The 18,795-nt window shown below is 43.2% G+C and overlaps 1 protein-coding gene across 16 annotated transcripts in view; it reads left to right on the plus strand.

Annotated features, from left to right (window-relative positions):
- Positions 1 to 18,795, plus strand: part of MAGI1 (membrane associated guanylate kinase, WW and PDZ domain containing 1) — a 347,210-nt gene that overhangs the window by 329 nt on the left and 328,086 nt on the right. The window lies entirely within an intron of this gene.

The raw sequence follows: 18,795 nt of genomic DNA on the forward strand, positions 1-18,795 counted from the left end.
GGGCCGCGGGGGAGGCGGAGGGCACCTCCGGGGGTGCCGGGTGGCCAAAGGCGAGTTGCGGTACAGAAGGGAGATGGGAACATTTGCACCTTCACCGTGTGCACTTCTGCACGGGCACCTTATCGTCCGGACTCAGTCTGGAGTCTCCCTGCAGTTTTCTGGCCTGCGCTAAGCACCGCGAGCAGTTGCGTGAGACTTTCCCGAAGGTACCGCGGAGCCTCCAGCGCTCCCTGCGGGGGCACCCACGGGTGTTGGGGGGGAGCTCTGGGTCCGGGATTGACCCCTGGAGCGGCCAAGGCAGACCCGCAGCTGGGGGAATGTGGCAGAGATTTCCCCCTCTAGCAGCTGAGCATCCTTTCGAGCAGCCGCGCTGCTGGGGGATAACTGGAGTCTTGTTCAAAAAGTGCAGCGTGTTATTACCGGCTGTCTGTCTTGGGAAGGGAAAAGCTGTGACCCTCTTGCCAGGGCAGTTCCCCTCTCTGGTTGAAAGTCAGCTCGGCTTTGCCTTTTTTTTTTTTTTTTCTTTCCCTGATTTGCACTAGGTGAGGGCACATCTGTGCTCCAAGCCCTGCTGTGCACAGGTGAAGGCATGCACAGGTAGCTATTTCGTTTGGCTGGGGAAGAGAATAGGAAGAGTCCTCTCATGCGAGATTAAAAAAAAAAAGCCACTTCACATCCGTGTACACGTAACAGTCACTCAACAGGTTAGCGTAACAGGCCTGGCTAATGGGCTTGTCATTTCCAGGACCGACCTTGAGTTCGGTGCCAGGAAACTGTTAGTGTTGCCACAGCTGCTCTGGGGTTGGTTGGATGGGCAGGATGAGCAGGGCTGCAGCCAGACACCTGGAGATGTGTGGGGTGGAGAAGCACCCCAGGGTCAGTTCCAATGGGAGGAAGGAAGGGAAGTTTTCTTCCTATCACCCAAGAGATTCCATAGGGGAAAGTTTATTTGTCATCCAGACATGTATACATCCCAAAATTGGCGGTTTTGCTGTAGCTGATGGTGCAAGGGGGTTTTTATTCTGTACTTGGTTCAACCCAGCTGGTCACTGGGGACAAGATTTATGGCCAGCTGGCAGGACTGTCACCTGAAGTCTCGTCCCTGGTCTCACCCGTGAGCAGAGCCAGAGGACTGCAGGCACTTGTTTCACAGCCATCCTTCAAACCTCCAGAGCTGGAGCAGATCGCAGCGATGAGGTGTCGGAGAGGAGCTGAGCCATGGCTGGGCTGTGCAATCCCCCTCCGCCACCTGCTCCCTTCCCGCGGGGCCAATGCCAGCTCAGAACTGCCTGGGAGCTGATGTCCCGAAGCACAACTACTTGTTAGTGATTTCCAAGAGCCAGTAGAAATATTCTAGCAAACAGTGTCGAACTCCAACAAAACCAGTTTTCTTTAAACAAATGCGTGCTTTCCCTGCTGCGTTTTCTCAGCTTCACTGGGAAGTGGGGAGGGAAACAGAGCCTGCTGGTTTCCCTGCTCAGGTGGGAGGGTGAGAAAAGCGTGGAGAAAAGTATGAGGAAATTAGGCAGCTCTTTTTTTTTTTTTTTTAATACTGATTGTTTTAGCAGAAGTGTTAAAATACAGCTTCTGATGTTGCAATGTGATCAGTGTTGGTAAATTAAGAAAGGTGTTTATAAAACCCCTTCCCAACCAAGCAATTTGTCATTAAACTTTTTGTTGTTTTGGAAACACTGGTTAATCTAAATAGAAACATGTCATGGGAATATACCAGAAATGTCAGACTTTAGTGGTAAATGTGTCTCAGCTCCCGGGTATGGTCAAAAGAAGGGGAGAGAGCTGAGTTTCAGCATACCAGTTGGGTGAAAAATGTTCAAAACCCAGCCTGGAGTCAGGGCAGGCACTTGAACCTCAGACCATCCTCATCCAGAAGTGAGAACCAAGTCCCTGGTTACTATGGGACTGCAATTTCCTTCCCCCCACTGTGTATTTTAATTTTTTAAAATGCTTTATTAGATGGGAATGTAGAATATACATTTATATATTTTTAAAATAGTTAAATGTTTTTGTGGGCTGGAAGGCAGTTGCCTGTGCTGCTCAGTGATGGCCTGGCAACTGCATCCTCCTCTGCACAGAACAGGGAGCTCCCTCATGGATCAGGATCATAAGTGTAGAAAAGGAGAGTGTGTTAATTAAAATGCATTTCTTCTTTGTTGATTAAAAATCTCATTATGGTGATGGCAACTGTCATTCAACAGGCGGTGTGTGGCACTAGAGCAGACAGCGGAGGAGTGTGAAGATAAGATTGTAATAACATTTTTAACTATGATTCTCCTCCTCTTCCCGGTTCTTAGTGCCTAATCATCTGGTACTGAAGTGCTAGGGCAATATTAGCCTGGAAAGGTATATGTTTTATTGCCTTGTCTATTTTGTTTGACATTTACAAGGCTGGAAAAACAGGAAATTTACTATAAATAAGTCAGTCATCTGCAAGCATGAACAGAGAAAATAACTGCTCTGACCTTGCACTTAGTGGAAGACAAGGAACTGGGATATGAAACATAGGTGGAATAGGCTATGCATGGGATTTATCATTGAACTAGGTTTTATAGGTTCTCAGGTCTACATGCAGTATTTTTTCTTGTTTTTGTGAGTTGTAAGTTTGAGTAGGTTCCCACGAAGTACAAAAAGGGGGAACCTACCTGAATTTGCTTGATTGGAATAACGATATTTAATACTGCTCATGTGGGATTTCTTAGTCCTTCGCTTACCCTGTGAGAAAAGAGTGAGGAAAACTAAATAACTTTAATGAAGATTTTCCTTTCCTTTCCCCGTATGCACCCTTTTTTGGTGTTATGTTTGAGGCAAAAAAATTATACCACTATAGTTGCCTGGTTTTTAGAGAGAGATAGAGGAAGAATCTGCTGCCATGTATCTTAGTAACTTCCAGAACTGTCAAATGTGTGGAAAAAACCTCAGTTAACATGTAGTGCTTTTACGACTGACTGTTTCCATCTTACATCTGTGCCGAAATTCTGATGAAATTGGCAATTAGCTCCTGTGGAGTTAATAAATGTATTTTTATTATTACTTGGTCTGAGAGTATAGAATTAATAGATTGAATTATAGGAGTAATGGTTATGTATTTTTGTTTATAGCTGGCATTGCCTTAACACAATGATTTCTCAGCTGTATTGTGAGTATTGTACCTTCCTCGAATACGTTTCACGTTTGTCAAAACAGCTCACTTGGATAAATTGATAATATATGGTTCACTCGGATAAAACAAAAATAAAATTGGGCATACTATTTCTTCTTATGTATCTCAATTAACAGAGTCCAGCACAACAGAACAAAAGTTTATCGTCCCCTGTTCTTCACAGGGGAAGAAGCAAGGCTGTATCTATAAAAAATTTGCCGTGTTTTGTTTAAGGCAAGGTAGCTGGGTTTTCTTTCTCCCGCAGTGAGAGATGGACGTATTCAGAGAGATTCAGATTGTGGCCTTTAAATTTTTTTGCTCTTTGTTTAAATGACCTGTGCCAAGTCATACTAAGCCAAGTAGTTGGTATGGGAAACTGTCAAAGTTAATACGTTTTTAAACGTATTTATTTTTAATTTTTTCTTGTTGTTGTTCTCAGTTCCCTAAAAAGTCTCAGGACTCCAAACTCTAAATGACCAATTGCTTTGAAGCCAAGAGGTGCTGAGTTTATGCAACTAAAAAATTTTATAGTGCTTTACAGCTGGGATGATCTCACAGTAGGCAGGAATTGTGGGGTGGTGTTTTTTTTTTTTTCTTTTTGCCCTACATAGGGCAAACAGGAGCAGGCGTGATCCCAAACAGAAACCGTCACTGTTTACCCAGTGCTATCAGCTGCATTTGTTTCTTTTCAAACATTAACTTGACCCTAAGATAAATTCTGAAATACAGTGCAGTGACTCAGCGCTTCAATATCAGACTTGCAGTTGTTATACGAAGCGATCATGCGATGTTGAAATTAGTTACATGTACTAATGTGAACAAAACCAGCTTCTTTCAAAAAGTTTGCATGAGCTGGTATTTGGACCTTTTTCTTTTATTTTTCTGAGAGCTTGTGAGAGAATTACTGTCTTGGATTTTTTTTTTTTTTGCTAGAACATTAAAAATAAAAATGATGCAACTGTAAATTTTTGTGTGTTCAGTAGTCTGGCAAACACTGGTAAGCAGAGTGTCACTTTGTTAGTGGGTGACATTGAACATCCCACGCTAGGTCGGCGGTGCCTCCCTGAGCTGCAGCGGAGCTGGCGCTGGGTTTGCTGTGCGGGCAGCTGCCTCCCTTGGGCCAGCCCAGGGAAAGCTGTGCAGGGAGCGAGCTCTGGCTGTTCCTAGTTTGCTTCTGCAGCCTCACGCGTGAGCTCCAGGTAGTGTTTTCCTTTAGTCCTTGCGTTGCTGAATGCCAGTCACTTGCATGGTAAATTCTATAAGTCGTTTTTGCATCTGACCCAAATTCTTTTAGGACCCAAGTGGATTTCAAGTGGAGGGAAAGATTTGCCATCCGAATGTTTGGGCGACATTCATGCGTTTTAGATTTAAAAGGCCTGTTTTCAACACTGATCCACTGGGAGAAGCCTTGTGCAGGGCTAGTCACTACATGAAATAAAAAAAGGCAGAATCTCTTTTTTGCATTACTTCTAATACATTTTCTACAAATCAGTAATCTTTATAGTAGTATTGCATTTAGTAGTCATGAAATGTGTATGTCTGTGTACTAAATGCTGTGATGAAGACCTTATCTTTACTATGTGTAATTTACAGTGTAGTACTTGTCAGGATTTAGAAGTTGATCCTACTTGTGGCAAGCCAGTTCATCCATCCTCTCCGGAACCATGAGGTAGCACTCAAGGATGGACATTAGAGCCCAAGTGCCACATCTTTGCTGTTACAAAAATTTTCAGGAATTAATATGATCCTTTTAGTGGCACGAAATGGGATTATGTTTTCCACAATAAGGTTAACCTTTACACCCATTGAGATGGGACTCCAGGCTCCCTCTTCATGGCCAGTCAGATCACAGAGCAATTAAATCACAATTATATTCTAATTATGAGCAGTCATTCAACATTGCGAAATAAGATGTTAACACCATCCTTCATGTTGTTTCTGTTTACTTTTTAAGACCAAGTTACAACTCCTGCAGGAGTGAATTATTGACCTGCCATTGTGGGATTTAAGATTAATCTTCCATGTATCTTGTTAGAAACCTAGGAACTTCTTTTGACAAGTTTGAAAGCCAAACCATCAGTAGCTCATTGTATTCCCATGTTTGGTATTGTCATGTTCCTGTGGTTCAGGCTGCAATCATGCATGGATCTCTCTCTTCTCTGTGCTGTTTCTGTATCTCTTTATCTGATGCTTGAGAAGTACCCCTGCTCCTTTGGCAGTGTGTACCTGCACAGGGAACACGTTTGCCCAAGGACAGCTACGTTAAGATGTAAAGATTTGCTGAGTAGCACTTCCCTGGCTGTGCAGATCTGATGGTTTGGGCCAACACATCCCTCATTCCTTAGATTTTAGCATCTTCAGCTTGGAGGTAACTGAGAAGATGCTGCTGCCTTGGGGGCTTTTTCTGTCACATTAGCAAGGTGTGAGCTGTGGGCAAGGGTGGGATCCTTGAGACCTCTGTTGAGGTTTTTAAAAATAATTTGACCAAGTTTGTTGTTTACATTACTTTCATCCAGACACAAGCTATGCTTGCTAGTTATTTCAGGTGTTTCGGGGTTTTTTTACACTTCCTTTGACTTTGAGTGGAATGCATAAATCAAGGCGTATGGGTTTTGATCTTTGTGTGCTGCAAGTGACTTAAATTTCTTAGTGAAAAGCATGGAGTACTGGTTCTGTATGAGCAAGTGCCATGAATTTATAGAGGGACTACAATGAGTTTGAGACAAAACAACAGCTGGAGGCAGCGATCCTTACCATGAGCAATCAGTGGTACTCAGAGGCCTGATACTCACACCTCTGCATCCCATCTTGGCTCCTTCCAGCTCCACATCCCAACTCCTGGAGCAGCAAAATTCAGGATCCTTTCAGTCTGTATTTCTGCAGTTTTTCTCTAGCTCAGCTGTGGAAAAAAAAATGTTTTGCCTTTTAGGAACTGAGTATTAAGTGACCTGTTTGCACCAAGGGCATAGGGATGGGTCATCTCACTGTGATGTATGAAGATCTCATCCGCTCCCATTGCCCTGTCACCAGAGGCACCGCTTGCAGGATGGAGAAAACAGCAGCTTTTCAGGGCTGAGTGACAGCGCTGCTGAGCGTGCAAGAGCAGTTCCTGCAGAAACATAATTTCCAACACTATCATCATTTTCTCTGTCTCTCTTGACACTTGAGATTTTGTTTTCTCACTTCATGTTTCAGTCTTGTGCGATTTGCTTTGGCTCAGCTGCTGTGCTGGTTTGACAGGTGAGGCTCCATGTCCTGCTGGAGCTGGCAGCCCAACGGAGACCCACGTATTCAGTGCATTTGTTGGTTTAAATTTGGGGTTCCCTGCAAAGGTCTGGTGTTGGGGAAACAAACCTAAGCCTGGGCTATTGGCCAGAGTTTGTTTTCTACTGATCTGATAAGAGAGCTGTGGCTGCCTGTTTCCAGAGCAGCTTGGCAGCTTTTACATTGGGCTGGTATGTAGGCAGATTTAGATTTTTATTTTTATTTTGTTTTTCTTTTTTGCTTTTCCTTCTACACCAAATAAACAGGCCAGCATCTTGGCCCTGCAGGAGCAGTGTGGCTCAGGTTAGCTGAGATATTTTTGTTGAGATCTACCCTTCAGTTTCCAAAGGTCAGACACTCCATCCATCCTCCCTCCTGTGGCATTTTAAATGGTTTCCAGAGCTATTTCACTGCTATGGGCTGGAATGATGGCACTCTCTCTGCTAGTTTGCAGTCCTGACTTTGGCATCATTTGTGCTGAACTATTTTGTGTTAGTAATATTATTTAAGCCTACTTTTTTTTTTTTTTTTTGACTGCCCCTAGTAGACCTTGGAGAAACAAAGTAGTTTTTTTTCTTCAGGTCCTGACGTTTTGGTTACATTTTTACAGACTTGGCTTTTGATGAAGAACAGTTCCTGTTTTTATATTTGAGAGGGCTTATGTCATAACTTAAAAGAAAAATAAGGTAAAAATATTTATTGGATTTCATTGACTGTCCCTTATTAGACTAAACAATAGTGCTTATTACATAGTGTGAAAATAATGTAAAGCACCCTGTCTTCATAATGGAACAGGAAAAAAAGAAAACAAAACAAACAAAGCCTTTGGGATGACTTGCAAAGTGGAACAGATGCCCTTACAATTGGAAGGCATTTGAATAAGGAATCAATTTTGCATGGTTTGCTAGTCCTTGACTAAAGAGTTCATTGTCTTGGATTATACATCTGTAATTTTGAAGCCCTGAAGTCAGAGCCTCAGTACAATTAGGTTGGGAAGAGACCGACTTTTCTTTCTTCATATCCTTAATCACAGGGGCCTGTTTTTTAAGGGGAAAACCTCGACTCTGGGGTTTTCATTTAGTTATTAACAAAAAGCCTTTGAAAAAGAAGCTGCCTAAAATCCAGCCACACCCTCAACACAAACAAAGCTGTGCAGATAGTGTACTTTAAAAAAAACCCCAACTTTGATGTTCAACTTCTCTTATTCCAGTGGTGCAGATCCTGTGCTAAGTGGGTGTTAGTCCAAACTGATGACAGACACAGATGTATTTTGGATGCATGAGAGAGAGAAAGGAAAGTTACCTCCCAAACAGGCTGAACTGGGCAGGTGAGGACCTGGGCTGCAGAATAACTGAAAAGACTTTAAAAGACAGCAGAGAAGACGCCTATTCTCCTCTCCCAAAGGTGCCTGCAGATTCCTAATTAGCAATGTAAGTGGCAGGGGTACAAGAGGATCCTCCTGGGGCTGGGACCTGCAGAGAAACAATTCACTGGATCCTTGCTGGAAGCCAGGGGTGGCTGATGGAGAGGGGCGAGGGAAGAGCAGCAGGAGATATGTGAGAGATAACAAACACATCAGGCTGAGGAAAGACTTCTCTGTTCACTGCTGGGTTTGTTACTGACGCTGAGGCCACCTCTAAAAGCAGAGGTAGCCGAGTGCTTTCTGCAGGACCAGCCAGGAGTCCTTCCAGCTGATGACAGAACCGTCTAGACCAACATCATCTTCTTCTGGGAGCCCTAAATGCCTACAATGATGTATAATAATATAGGATACAACTTTGTTGTTGAATATCCTGTTAGGACGCGGTGCCTAAAATAGCTGGTGCTCCTCCAGGCTGCAGCCGGCGTGTCTCCTGCCCAGCGCGGGGACGGCCGAGGACGCCTGGCACAGCGCAGCCTGGGGTGCCTGTGCCCACTGAGCCTGGAGAGGAGAACGTGGCTTGGCTGGGTTTGGGGACACTGTCTAGTCCCCCCTTTGCAGTGCTGGCACTGGTGCTTGGCAAAGGCCCTGCGGGGCAGGACGCCTGATGGGGCTTTGGCAGCCACCGGTCCAGCCCAGGCTTTGTTCTCTCCCTATCCTAAGGGCGAAAGGGGGGTTAGTTTGATGCAAAACAAAGAATCGTGTCCTTTTCTTTTCCCTGGTATGCATTTTTCCTTAAACAATGAAGTGACTAATATAGAATGTCTTGTTAATGTGTGCTGGTTGTGGTGAGCAGCAGCAGCCTGGCTGCATGAGCACAGCCCAAGGCTCTGCTGGTTCACAGTGGGGCACTCGCGTTTGGTTGTTTTTGAAGAAAATCAGTAAGTTGTTTTATATTGGGAAAGGATGGCTTTGTTGTTGTTGTTGTTAGTTTGTCTTTTGCCCATACCCTAGCAAACTTTGTGTGTTTATTTTATGTGCAAATACTAAACTTGTTTAGCAATGGTATATAGTGTTTTGTCAACTTTTGTGAAGTATGCGCTATGGAGTCCTCCAGTCCTCTCTGTCACCTACTATCTGCTATTATTAATCAGACTGTTTCCAAATGGAGATCTGAGCTGACAAATACTTTTCTACATTTACCATAGCTGCATTACCTTTTTTTTTTTTTTTTTTTTTTTTGTAAATGACAATGTATGGACAGGCTGTGATTGACCTAATTTCACATGGAGGTATTTTTCTCTGAATTTAACCATGGTCTATATAAATCCTTCATGTGGCAGGAAGCTTCATTTACTGCATGTGGATCAAGGCAATTAAACTCTCAATAATTGTCTGTCTGGCTTTCTATGGGAGGTGCAGAACTGCTCTGGGCAAAATCCAGACAGGGCGTTCAGGACACCAGGGCTGTGCTGGTCCAAGGGTTGGCTGCTTGGAGAGGTTACGTATAGGGGAATGTTTTATATCCACATACCGCCTACACCCAGTCTAAGAGGAAGAGCTTGTGAAAATATTGTGTATCACCTATCAAAATACTTCGAATTCTTGGGTGAGGCTCTTGGAGCACATCACTGGTGTGTGTATACTTATATATATATATATATATTTAATTTTTCCACTTTAGCATTCATATGGTCAAATACTGCTTCAATGAAGAGTTCCAGAATCTCATCTTCTTATGTCTCTCTCTCTTTTTTTTTTTTTCTTTTCCTCCCATTCTGGGTAGAAACTAATCCCATGACTTTGGCAGCTCAGGTTGTTAAAGAGCCAGTGCCATAGATTTTGCCATAAGTGGCAAAATTAATTGTTGGCACAACTATTTGAAAGCTGAAGACTATGAAACCACCACTATTATGGCTGAGAACGGTTCCCATGCCCATTGTCTCATCATGAGATGCATGGGCAACCTCTGATCCTGAAAAAAACATTTAAATTCACTTCTGTGGTGTTCCTGTGGTAAAACCGTTTTAGCGATACTTGTCCTGTAAATTATCTGAAGGAACATGATGCTTTTGAAAGACAGCTCGTTCATGAAATCTCTCTTGCTTTTTAAGTGGGTTGTGCGATGCAGCTGCTGAAGAAGATCCAGATTCCCTTTTCCTGACAAATTTCTGGAGGCAGCTGCTGCCTAGACCTTTGTCTGGTCCCTGTGAGTCATTTTGAGGTGCAGGAGGGGAAACTAGTGCACACCTATAAACATTATCTCGGAAAGGTGCCCAGTTTCGCTGTGCATGCAGGTCTCTGGCATTTTAAAGGCAATAAAGTGGCATTTAGCTCCCTCATTGCAGAGGCAGATGGGAGTTACTCTTTAACAGAAGGGCATTCCTTTCTGGGAGTGGAAGGAGTGGGGAATATGTGGATCCATGATGGCATCTTTCAAGCCTGATGAAGTTTGGGTCCCCCCTTGTGCCAGACAGCACGTGAACCCAGGAGAGTTGCTCCTGCCTGGATGCTTTGGGGAAGAAGGAGAACGAGAGCTAAAAAGACCCCAAGTGATGTTTGGAGGGGGAGACCCACAAATCTCAGCTCCCCAGGGCTGTGGGGGTCTTCCCAGATCTGCATTAAAATGGGAAATGGATAAACTGCTTAGCTGGAGCGGCTCCCTTCTGCATTGCCTGGCTGTCCTGCTCAGGTGGAGATTTCCCACAGCAATCTTTCCATTTATAAACACCCTGTAAGTTTTTTTACTGTGTGCTTGTAAAATATGCCAAAGGCTGAAATTTTTATCTGCAGAAGAGATGACCTAGAGACTATCTAAGGTGGCTTTTCCATTTATTTTTCTTTTATGTTGCCAATTTTCCAGTTGTATTAGTTGATGCTGGAAATACACACACACTAGTTTTTTCCAGGACCTAAATAGAGTGGTTTTTTGTGGTGTGTTTTTTTTTTTTTTTTTTTTTTTTTTTTTCCTCCTCTCCACATAGTTCTGATCTGGGGTAGGATAACTTGGTCACATCGCAGACTGGTAAGAAGTTAGTGTGTAAATTTGGGTCTCCTGAAGCTGCTAGACATGAGAAAAGCCCCAGTAAAAATGAGAGTGATTTAAGCATGTGCTAATGTAACACATCACAGAGGGCTTTTTCTGTCTGTATTTTGAAAATGCTAATAATGGGTGCTGAGGCTTGCCTAAACCAGTGTGGAAATTGCTGTTTGCCTAAAAGCCAGGCAAGTTGTCACAATCCCAAAGACCAAATTGATGTTAAAATGTTGCAGCGGATTAACCAAAATCTGTTTCAAATTGATTTAGTGTGGCTGGTGCGTAACTCAGCCTGGACATTCGTACCCTGTGCTTTGTGCCGGTTTCCGAGAGCGAGCGGGTGGGTTGTCATTGCCTCTTGCGGGAACGGTGCTGCCTGCTCTCCCCTGAAGATGCTGGGGAAAATGAGGAATCCCTGGCCCCCAAACTGGCTTGTCACAGTTAACTTTTATTTTCAGTATTCTTCTCTCATTCCGTACAGCGTCTGCCGTGGCGGGAGCTGCCCGGATGGGATCTTGCCCCTGGCTGGGAATACAAGTATTTTTCCGCAGTGCAATTGAGTTGGCAGGGAAGGTTCCATCAGCTGCCTGGCTGGAGCCCGTTTCAGGAGGTGCTGGATATAGTAATTCGTTGATTTATTTTTGACAAGAATTGTTTCTGCTGCCTGCAGCACCTCCTGCCCTGCTGGCCTGAGGTTGTGTGCTTACAAGGAAGATTAAAACCTCTTCTTTAAAAAGTTAGGGACTTTCTTAGCCATCTTAAATTAAAACTGATGTTCCTCTTTTCCTGCCTTGATTGCAGATGGAGGTAGGTTTTACTGTAACAAACAACAGCCACACAGCTGATTTCCTATGTACTTGCTGCTGTTCTGCTCCTGCTGCTCTGTTTTTCTAAACCTCAAGCATCTTCCCAGCGACCTGTGGGCTGTGTCAGGCTGAGTCCGCTCTCCCTGAGCTCCCAGCTGAGCACAGCCTTCCTGTTAGCATCACCAACCGATAAACAAAACTTCATCCAGGCCTCCGAAGGACAGACCTTTCACATATTCGGACACAGCAGCAGCAGTGCTGAATGCTGATAGCTGTCTGAACTGGTGGCAGAAACAGTGGGGAATATTTATTGCATATTTATTTTTTCCTAAAAGTCCCCGGTGTAGAAGAGACCTCAGCATTATTATGCGTTGCAGTGGATCATAAAACTTTTTGGCATAAAAACATTGTTTCTAGCTCAAGTTCAGCAAAAAGATGCTCTCAGCTCTCTTTCAGATATTTTGCATTGATGCTTTCTAGTATACAGGTGGACATTAAGTTGCCATGTTTACAGAAAGTGTGTCTGAAGTTTCCCCCTGTAGGAGGTAAATAAGCAATATTCACTAAGCTGCCTGAAACCAAGTTAAAAAATACACAATGGCATTTGCATTGTTTTTCCCTTCTCTCAACTCTATATTTCCTCTTCACTGGTCAAATCAAACGTCAGTGACATTTCAGAGTCTTCCTGAATGGCAAAATTAGAAATATTCCTTTTCTAAGAAGACTGCAAGAGGTACTTCAAACGTTGCATGCAGCCACTCCAGTAGGAAGTTGTTTAACTTGTCGAAATCTCTCTTTGAACTGCAGAGCCTCTATTGAAAATGACAAATTGCTTAAAGCAGTTTCCATGTTAGTCTTTAAAAAATTCAGTTTCTTTCCATCCAGAACATGTGAAAGACATTTGTGCACTTGCCTGACTGTTTCTCTGTCCTAAGGCTGCTCACACTTGGTGGCTTTGGACTTAATGTAATTTTCACATGCAGCTGTTCAGGTCTTTTTTTTCCCTCAACTTTCTATTGAATGGGAATTTTTTTTCCTATTTTTCTCTTCTCACTGCCTTAGCTTAGACATGAAAAGTCAAATATCTCCCTGGTTCAGACTTTGGGCATCACAGGGAGAGCAGAGGAGGAACGCTGCAAGGTCTTTGCTCTGCAGAAGTGGTGTTCAGAGCTTTGAAAAATCCATAATTTAAGCTGGAAAGTCTGTGTCCACAGCCAAGTTGTAACGCCCTTTAAAACAGTCAAGCATTGAGTAGCGTTAACGCTTCACAAAATGACAAAATATCTTTTGCTTAAATGTTGTCAACTACTGCTCTGTAGCTGTCACTTCAGCAGAAGGATGTACGCGGGCAGGTACCAGATACAGAGCCATACAGTTGGTAGTAACTGCTGTAGAGGTAAAATTTGCTCAATTGAAAATGCCTTTTTCTCTCTCTTAAAGAAAAAATAAATATATATATATCTCATATATATTATATATTTATATATAAAAATATATATAAAATATTTTATATATTTATATAAACATATATATATATATATCTCATATATTTCAAGTTATCACCATGCTCCAGTGACCCTGCACAGAGCAGCACACTGTGTGGGATGTATCCTGTGAGGATGTATTGCCAAGTCTTGCGCTTGGGCTTGTGGAAGAGACGTGGGTCTCCTTAGCAATGCTCAATAAATGGCAGGCTCCAAAAATAAGGTGGGAATTATAATTCTGGAGCCTTAACAGGCAGAGCTCAGGCTTTCTGTGCTCCACCTTTCACCTGGAGTGAATTGCACCAGTGTATTAATTTGCAGAGCTGCTTTTTTGTGTTGCCCCAGAAATGGGTCCGTCCCCAGGTCCATGAGCAGAAAGGGTCACGTGCGTGTCCACCGGTGTCCTCCAGGCTTGGCTGGAAGGCAAGCTTTGGGCTGCACTTGGTCTGTGAAACACAGGACACAAATTGTTCTCCTTCTGACTGGAAGGTGCTTTGCTATCCCAAATGGCATCAAATGAAAAGAAATCAGCATTGCCCAATTGCTTTGCTTGAAACAGCCCCGTTGCTCAAGAGGGATGGTTACTGAGTTAGACAGCAGTCAGGAGGGGATTTAAGGACAATCCAGATGCTTTTTCTATAACTTGAAGGCATGTCATATACTGGCACTTCTATTTTTACCCACCTTTTTTTTTTGTGATATTGTTTTTCTTTTATCTGCTATGATCCTTTCTTTTTTGGCAGGTTTGGGCTGATCTGATATTTTGACTTTTTTTTTGGTAGCTCTTTCTTGTTGCCTATTAAAACTTTGTTACAATGTTATTTTGTTTCTAAAATGGTACTTAAAAAGTAACAGTTACAAATCTTCTAGGTTATGTCTTTACTTTTCTTCTCATGAGTGTTTTTGGAAATTAACTTGGTGCCAGAATGATGCTGTTTTCTTTGGTGTAGGATGTGTCACTGCAGATTCAGGTGAGCTGTCCTTAGTTGCTTTCCTGTTGGAAATACTGGTTAATATAATGTGTTTTAAAACAAAGTATTACAAACTGGCACCCACTGGTAAGAATAACCTGTGTCCTGATCTCTTCTAGGCAGAAGGCAGTTTATTCCTGGAAGCATGGAGGATTTATATACCTTGTTTATGGTGTTTGTTGCCTTTTGTGGAATATTGGATGCTGCCTTTGGCTATTCTTGTTATGTGAAGAAACGTCTGATCCATTTCTGAACCCTGCAAAGTTCCCTGATATTAGACATTTTATATATATATAATTTTTTTTTTTAAATGGATATTAAGCTGGCCGTGCTGGCTGTTGCATCTCTGGCTAATAAAATCAGTGCATCCTAAATACCCCACAGATATTTATTACAGAACCAACTTCTTTATTTATGTAAGGAAGTGAGGGTTTTAGTCCCTTTTCTCTTGTAATGTATTTGGGTTGTTTTCTGTTTGTCCAGGACTGTGTTGCTGTTGAGTTCCCACAGTTTCATGCCTGTGGTTGATGATTAACCTGTTTCTTTAATAATGGTGCCAGATTTATTCTGAAGACCTTTTTTCTTTCCTGCTCTCCAGTTGCAACCCAGATTAAACGCAGTCTCTTCCCAGCAGAACACTGGATTTAGTTAATATTCCACTGGAGGTGTGCTAATAAAAGTCCTTGTTGCTTGTATGGAGAGAAGTGAGCTCAATGCATTTGGCTTATTTAATATCTGGGGTCAAGAGGATGCACCAAAATGTAAGAGTAAATGCCTTTTAAAAGCAAAGGTGAGCACATGGGTGCAGATGCCTGATCAACAGCATTTGTAATAATTGATGTACCAACAAGATGTTTTGTTTTGCTTTTGAGGGGTCTGATATTTGGAGAGTACAACCCCAAATTTGGTTTGAGGCTGTTGTCCTGTGTGGAGCTGAGAGGACCAGACGCCCGGTCTATCTCAGCCTTGGTATTTGAAAGGGCCTTGTCCCGCTTTGCTCACTGTCCCAGACGGGGTTGTGGCAGTAGCGGCTTCCATGGGGTGACCGACGGCAGATGCATGACTGAGGACGTGATGCCTGGGGCTGCTCCTGGACATTCGCAAGGTCAGGTCTGATGGCAGCAAGGGCAGCGTCCTCCTACGGCCCATTTCGGGGGGGGTGCAGGGCTGTGGGAGCAGGGACCACTCGCTCTGCAAACACACCGAGTGAACGCTTGCAGGGTTCAGGGCATTCCTAGGTATGGGTATGGCAAAGCACACAACATTAAAATTAATGAGCACTCATGCAATTTTAACTAGAATAAAAACTGTTGCAAAACTCACTTACTGAGGTGAGTTTTTTCCTGGGGAGAGATGGGTGTTTGTGGAGCCACTGAGGCTTAGCTCCTGCATTGCTCCCCTTTCAAAGATGCCATGTCTTGATTTATCTTCCTTCCCCAGAATCTCCTTTCAGCCTTAAGAAAGCAATGCTTATCATCACTGTTGTCAGGAGCCTGTGCGGCAGTTTGAGTTATTGCCTTTCCTTTTCTAGTGCCATGTAAGCAAACATAAATCTGTGTATTATACCAATTAACATTTGGTGGGATTTGCCCTGACACGTCCAAAGCTTCTGACTCCTGATTCTTTGTATGAGCAACTTGAATAATATGGAGCCCTGGTGGCAAGACCCAATTGAAAATAAAGTTCTGCAGGTAAAACCAGAAAGGCATGAACTGTATGCCTGTGGTCTACAACTAAACTAACTGAGGAGTTGAAATTCTGCTCTGCATTTTGTGTCGAGTGCTGCACTCCTAATGGCAGTGCGAGTTTCTGGCCCGTGCCGTAGCCAGGACAGGAGCCGTCTGGTGCGAGCTGAGCGCGGTGCTGGGATTTCACAATGGGAAGAGGCGATAGCAGCAATTCTTCAGCTGCTTGCAGGGTGATACAGTCTTGTGTTTCTCATGGGTATTACTTTTATTTAGGTCAGCCTGGCTTTTTGGATTAAAAGGTGCCTACACCTAACACCTTAAGTTCTTGTTGGTGTGGTTTTGGTTTGGATGATTTTTTTTTCCCTTTTATTTGTACTCTGCCTAGAGTGCCTCTCTTCGTTCAGGAACAAGGTGGTTTTAAGGGGAGTGTAAACTGTAAAAATTCCATTAGCTCTATCAAGTGGTAGCAATGCACCCCTGCTAACATTGTGTAACATCTTGGCTTGAAAGTTTACTACATTGGCTTTATGAGATTCAAAGCTTTTTGCACCATATGAAAGGGAGGCTTTGGTGTAAAATCCTGTTCCTTACTAATCTATCTCTTCTTCAAATATTCTGAAATTAGATGCAAGCCACCACAGAACTTTCTCTGTGCTTTGTAGACCTGTAAAGGAGAAGTTTGGTGTATGTGTGAATTACTGTGTTAAATGAAGCAAGAAAACATGCTGTAGTTGCTTGACAGAGACTTCTGTCATTTGGGACTGATTCTTTTCAAATAACTTCATTTCTCATTCTTGTTAATGAGATTTTAAAGCATGTACTGAGGCTGTTGAAATCAGTAGCTCTAAAGGACCAGATTTTAAGTGATACCTAGAATATAAAGTGGTAGGGTTTGTGTGGGTGTTTTTGTTTAGTGGGTGTTTTGTTTTTGTTTTTGTTTTTGTTTTTTTAATGAAGGATGTTATATATATGCACATAGTAGAATTTCATCACTATAAGGTCAGGGATAGGTCCCTGTACAGCTAGAAACTTTTGGGGAAGAAACGTCGTGTGTTGCCAATTTTAGGCTAACACTTAGTTTTTCTTAAATAATTTTGTAATTCTTTTTATGGGTACTGAATTACATCCGTGACACACCACATCGCAGACAAGGGCAAAAGTTTAGCAATCTGCAGCGCAGAAGGGCTGATTTCATTGCCAGCTGCTGATTCTGGCTGTGCAGCTCTTGTACCAGCCAATTAAAGCCACACTCATTACAGCCTTTGCGGTTTGGAAGTGAAGTATTCCCGCCTTTAACTCGTAGTTTTACAGGATGTTGGTTTAGGCTGGAGGTTTGCTAAGCCTGAAATCTTGTTTTCCTCTGATGTGTGCTCAAGCATTAGGGAAGGTGAACAAGGAGAACTACATGGAGGGTTGCATACTGTGAAATGGGAAGGCGTGTGTTTTTCTCTGACAGCATCGTCACCTCCTAAAATATTCATGAAATACTGTAGTATCTGACGTAACAAGTTGCTGCAAATAGGAATGATCTCTGCTGCAGTGTTGGTCTTGAAAAAAGTGTCTGGTGTTGTAGGAAGTGCTGAGCATCCCTTCATGAGCATATTCCTTCAAGTCCTCAGGCACAGATTTTTACCTGCCTCCCTCCCGGGGACTTTCTGCCATGTTTGCAGATCATTTGGGGAAAGCTGCTGGGCAAAGAGGAGCTCCCAGAGGGAGAAGAGGCAGAGATGGAAGAAGAATGTGACCCTCTGAGCTGTTACTGGTGACTGTGCTATTTCAAGTCAAACTTAATTTTTAGCTTTTCATAAACAAATCTTTGTGCCAGCTTTTTATATAGCTCTGGAGTCTGCTGTGGCTGCTGCTCCGTGGCTGTAACATCCATGGGTGCCACAGGGAGAAGAGCCAACCTCCCCTTCCCAAAATGCTTCTTGGTCCTCGGGAAGACCTTTGGGGAGGTGCTTTGTGGAGGGACAAACATTCCAGCTCTTCTCAACATTGTGTGACAGCTTCTTTATTCGGGGCTAATACATCTAATGGATCAAGTGAGATGCTGGACTCCTTGCAGGTCACTCTGGGAGCTGGTGTCCTTCATCTTGTGACCCAAGGAACCATCTTTGCCTCCAGTACTTTCATATTTGACCTGGAAGTGCAGTATTTGCTCTGGAAATGCGGTGTGCAGCATGGCCAGGGAAGCAGCGGGGATCCCATCTCTCAAGAGAGGATTAGTGATGTTTAGTTTTCTTACGCCATTACAGCCCTGTTGATTTTAACTTGGAAACTTCAGTGAAAACCACACACGCTGCTGCGAAAATTCATACTTAGTAACAAGTAAACAAGTGACTGAACAGTTTGACTGACTCAGGAAACTCCCTCCAGACCTTGTGGGGAGGAGGAGCTTTGCATTTTTCTTGTGTTTATTTTTAGTCTCGCCTCTAACATTGCTGTTAGTACCATTACAGCCCTGCATATTAAAGTCCCAAAATGAGGGAGAGTTGAAAGAACAATGCTGCAAAGTGGTCAGAACCTCTAGGATATTGCAGCTATGTCATGCTACAGGCAATTTAGTCCATTATTTGTCTGCCTGGTTACAGCTCAGTGCCTCAGCCCTTTGATTTCCTTGCACATCTCTTCTTGTCAGGGTTGATGTCTTCAGTGATGACTCTGTCCTTGTGACTTAAAGGGCTGTGTTTGTGATGCTAATATTTTGGGGTGTAATAGTTGTCCTTTTAGGCCTCTTCCTCTCAAGAGAATGTATTTTGCACTTGCTCTGAGGGTATGTTTCGTTTCAGAGTGGAAAGAGAAGAAAGTAGTTTGAGTCTTTTACAGCTCCCATCACCGGTAACCCTTGTCCGAAGCTGACATATCAATAGCGCGTGGGTGTTGTTTGGAGTTTTGGGTGGTGTTGGTGGGGATGGTCTTGATGGTAGCACCCAATTGCAAGATCAGATAATTTACCCAAGAGCTCTCATCTTTTCAAGGAGGCTCATTTTTTTTTCAGGGCTAGCTGTGTCAGTCTGAGTTTACAGAA

Source organism: Caloenas nicobarica, chromosome 11, assembly GCF_036013445.1.
Source record: "Caloenas nicobarica isolate bCalNic1 chromosome 11, bCalNic1.hap1, whole genome shotgun sequence".
Lineage (NCBI taxonomy): Eukaryota > Metazoa > Chordata > Aves > Columbiformes > Columbidae > Caloenas > Caloenas nicobarica.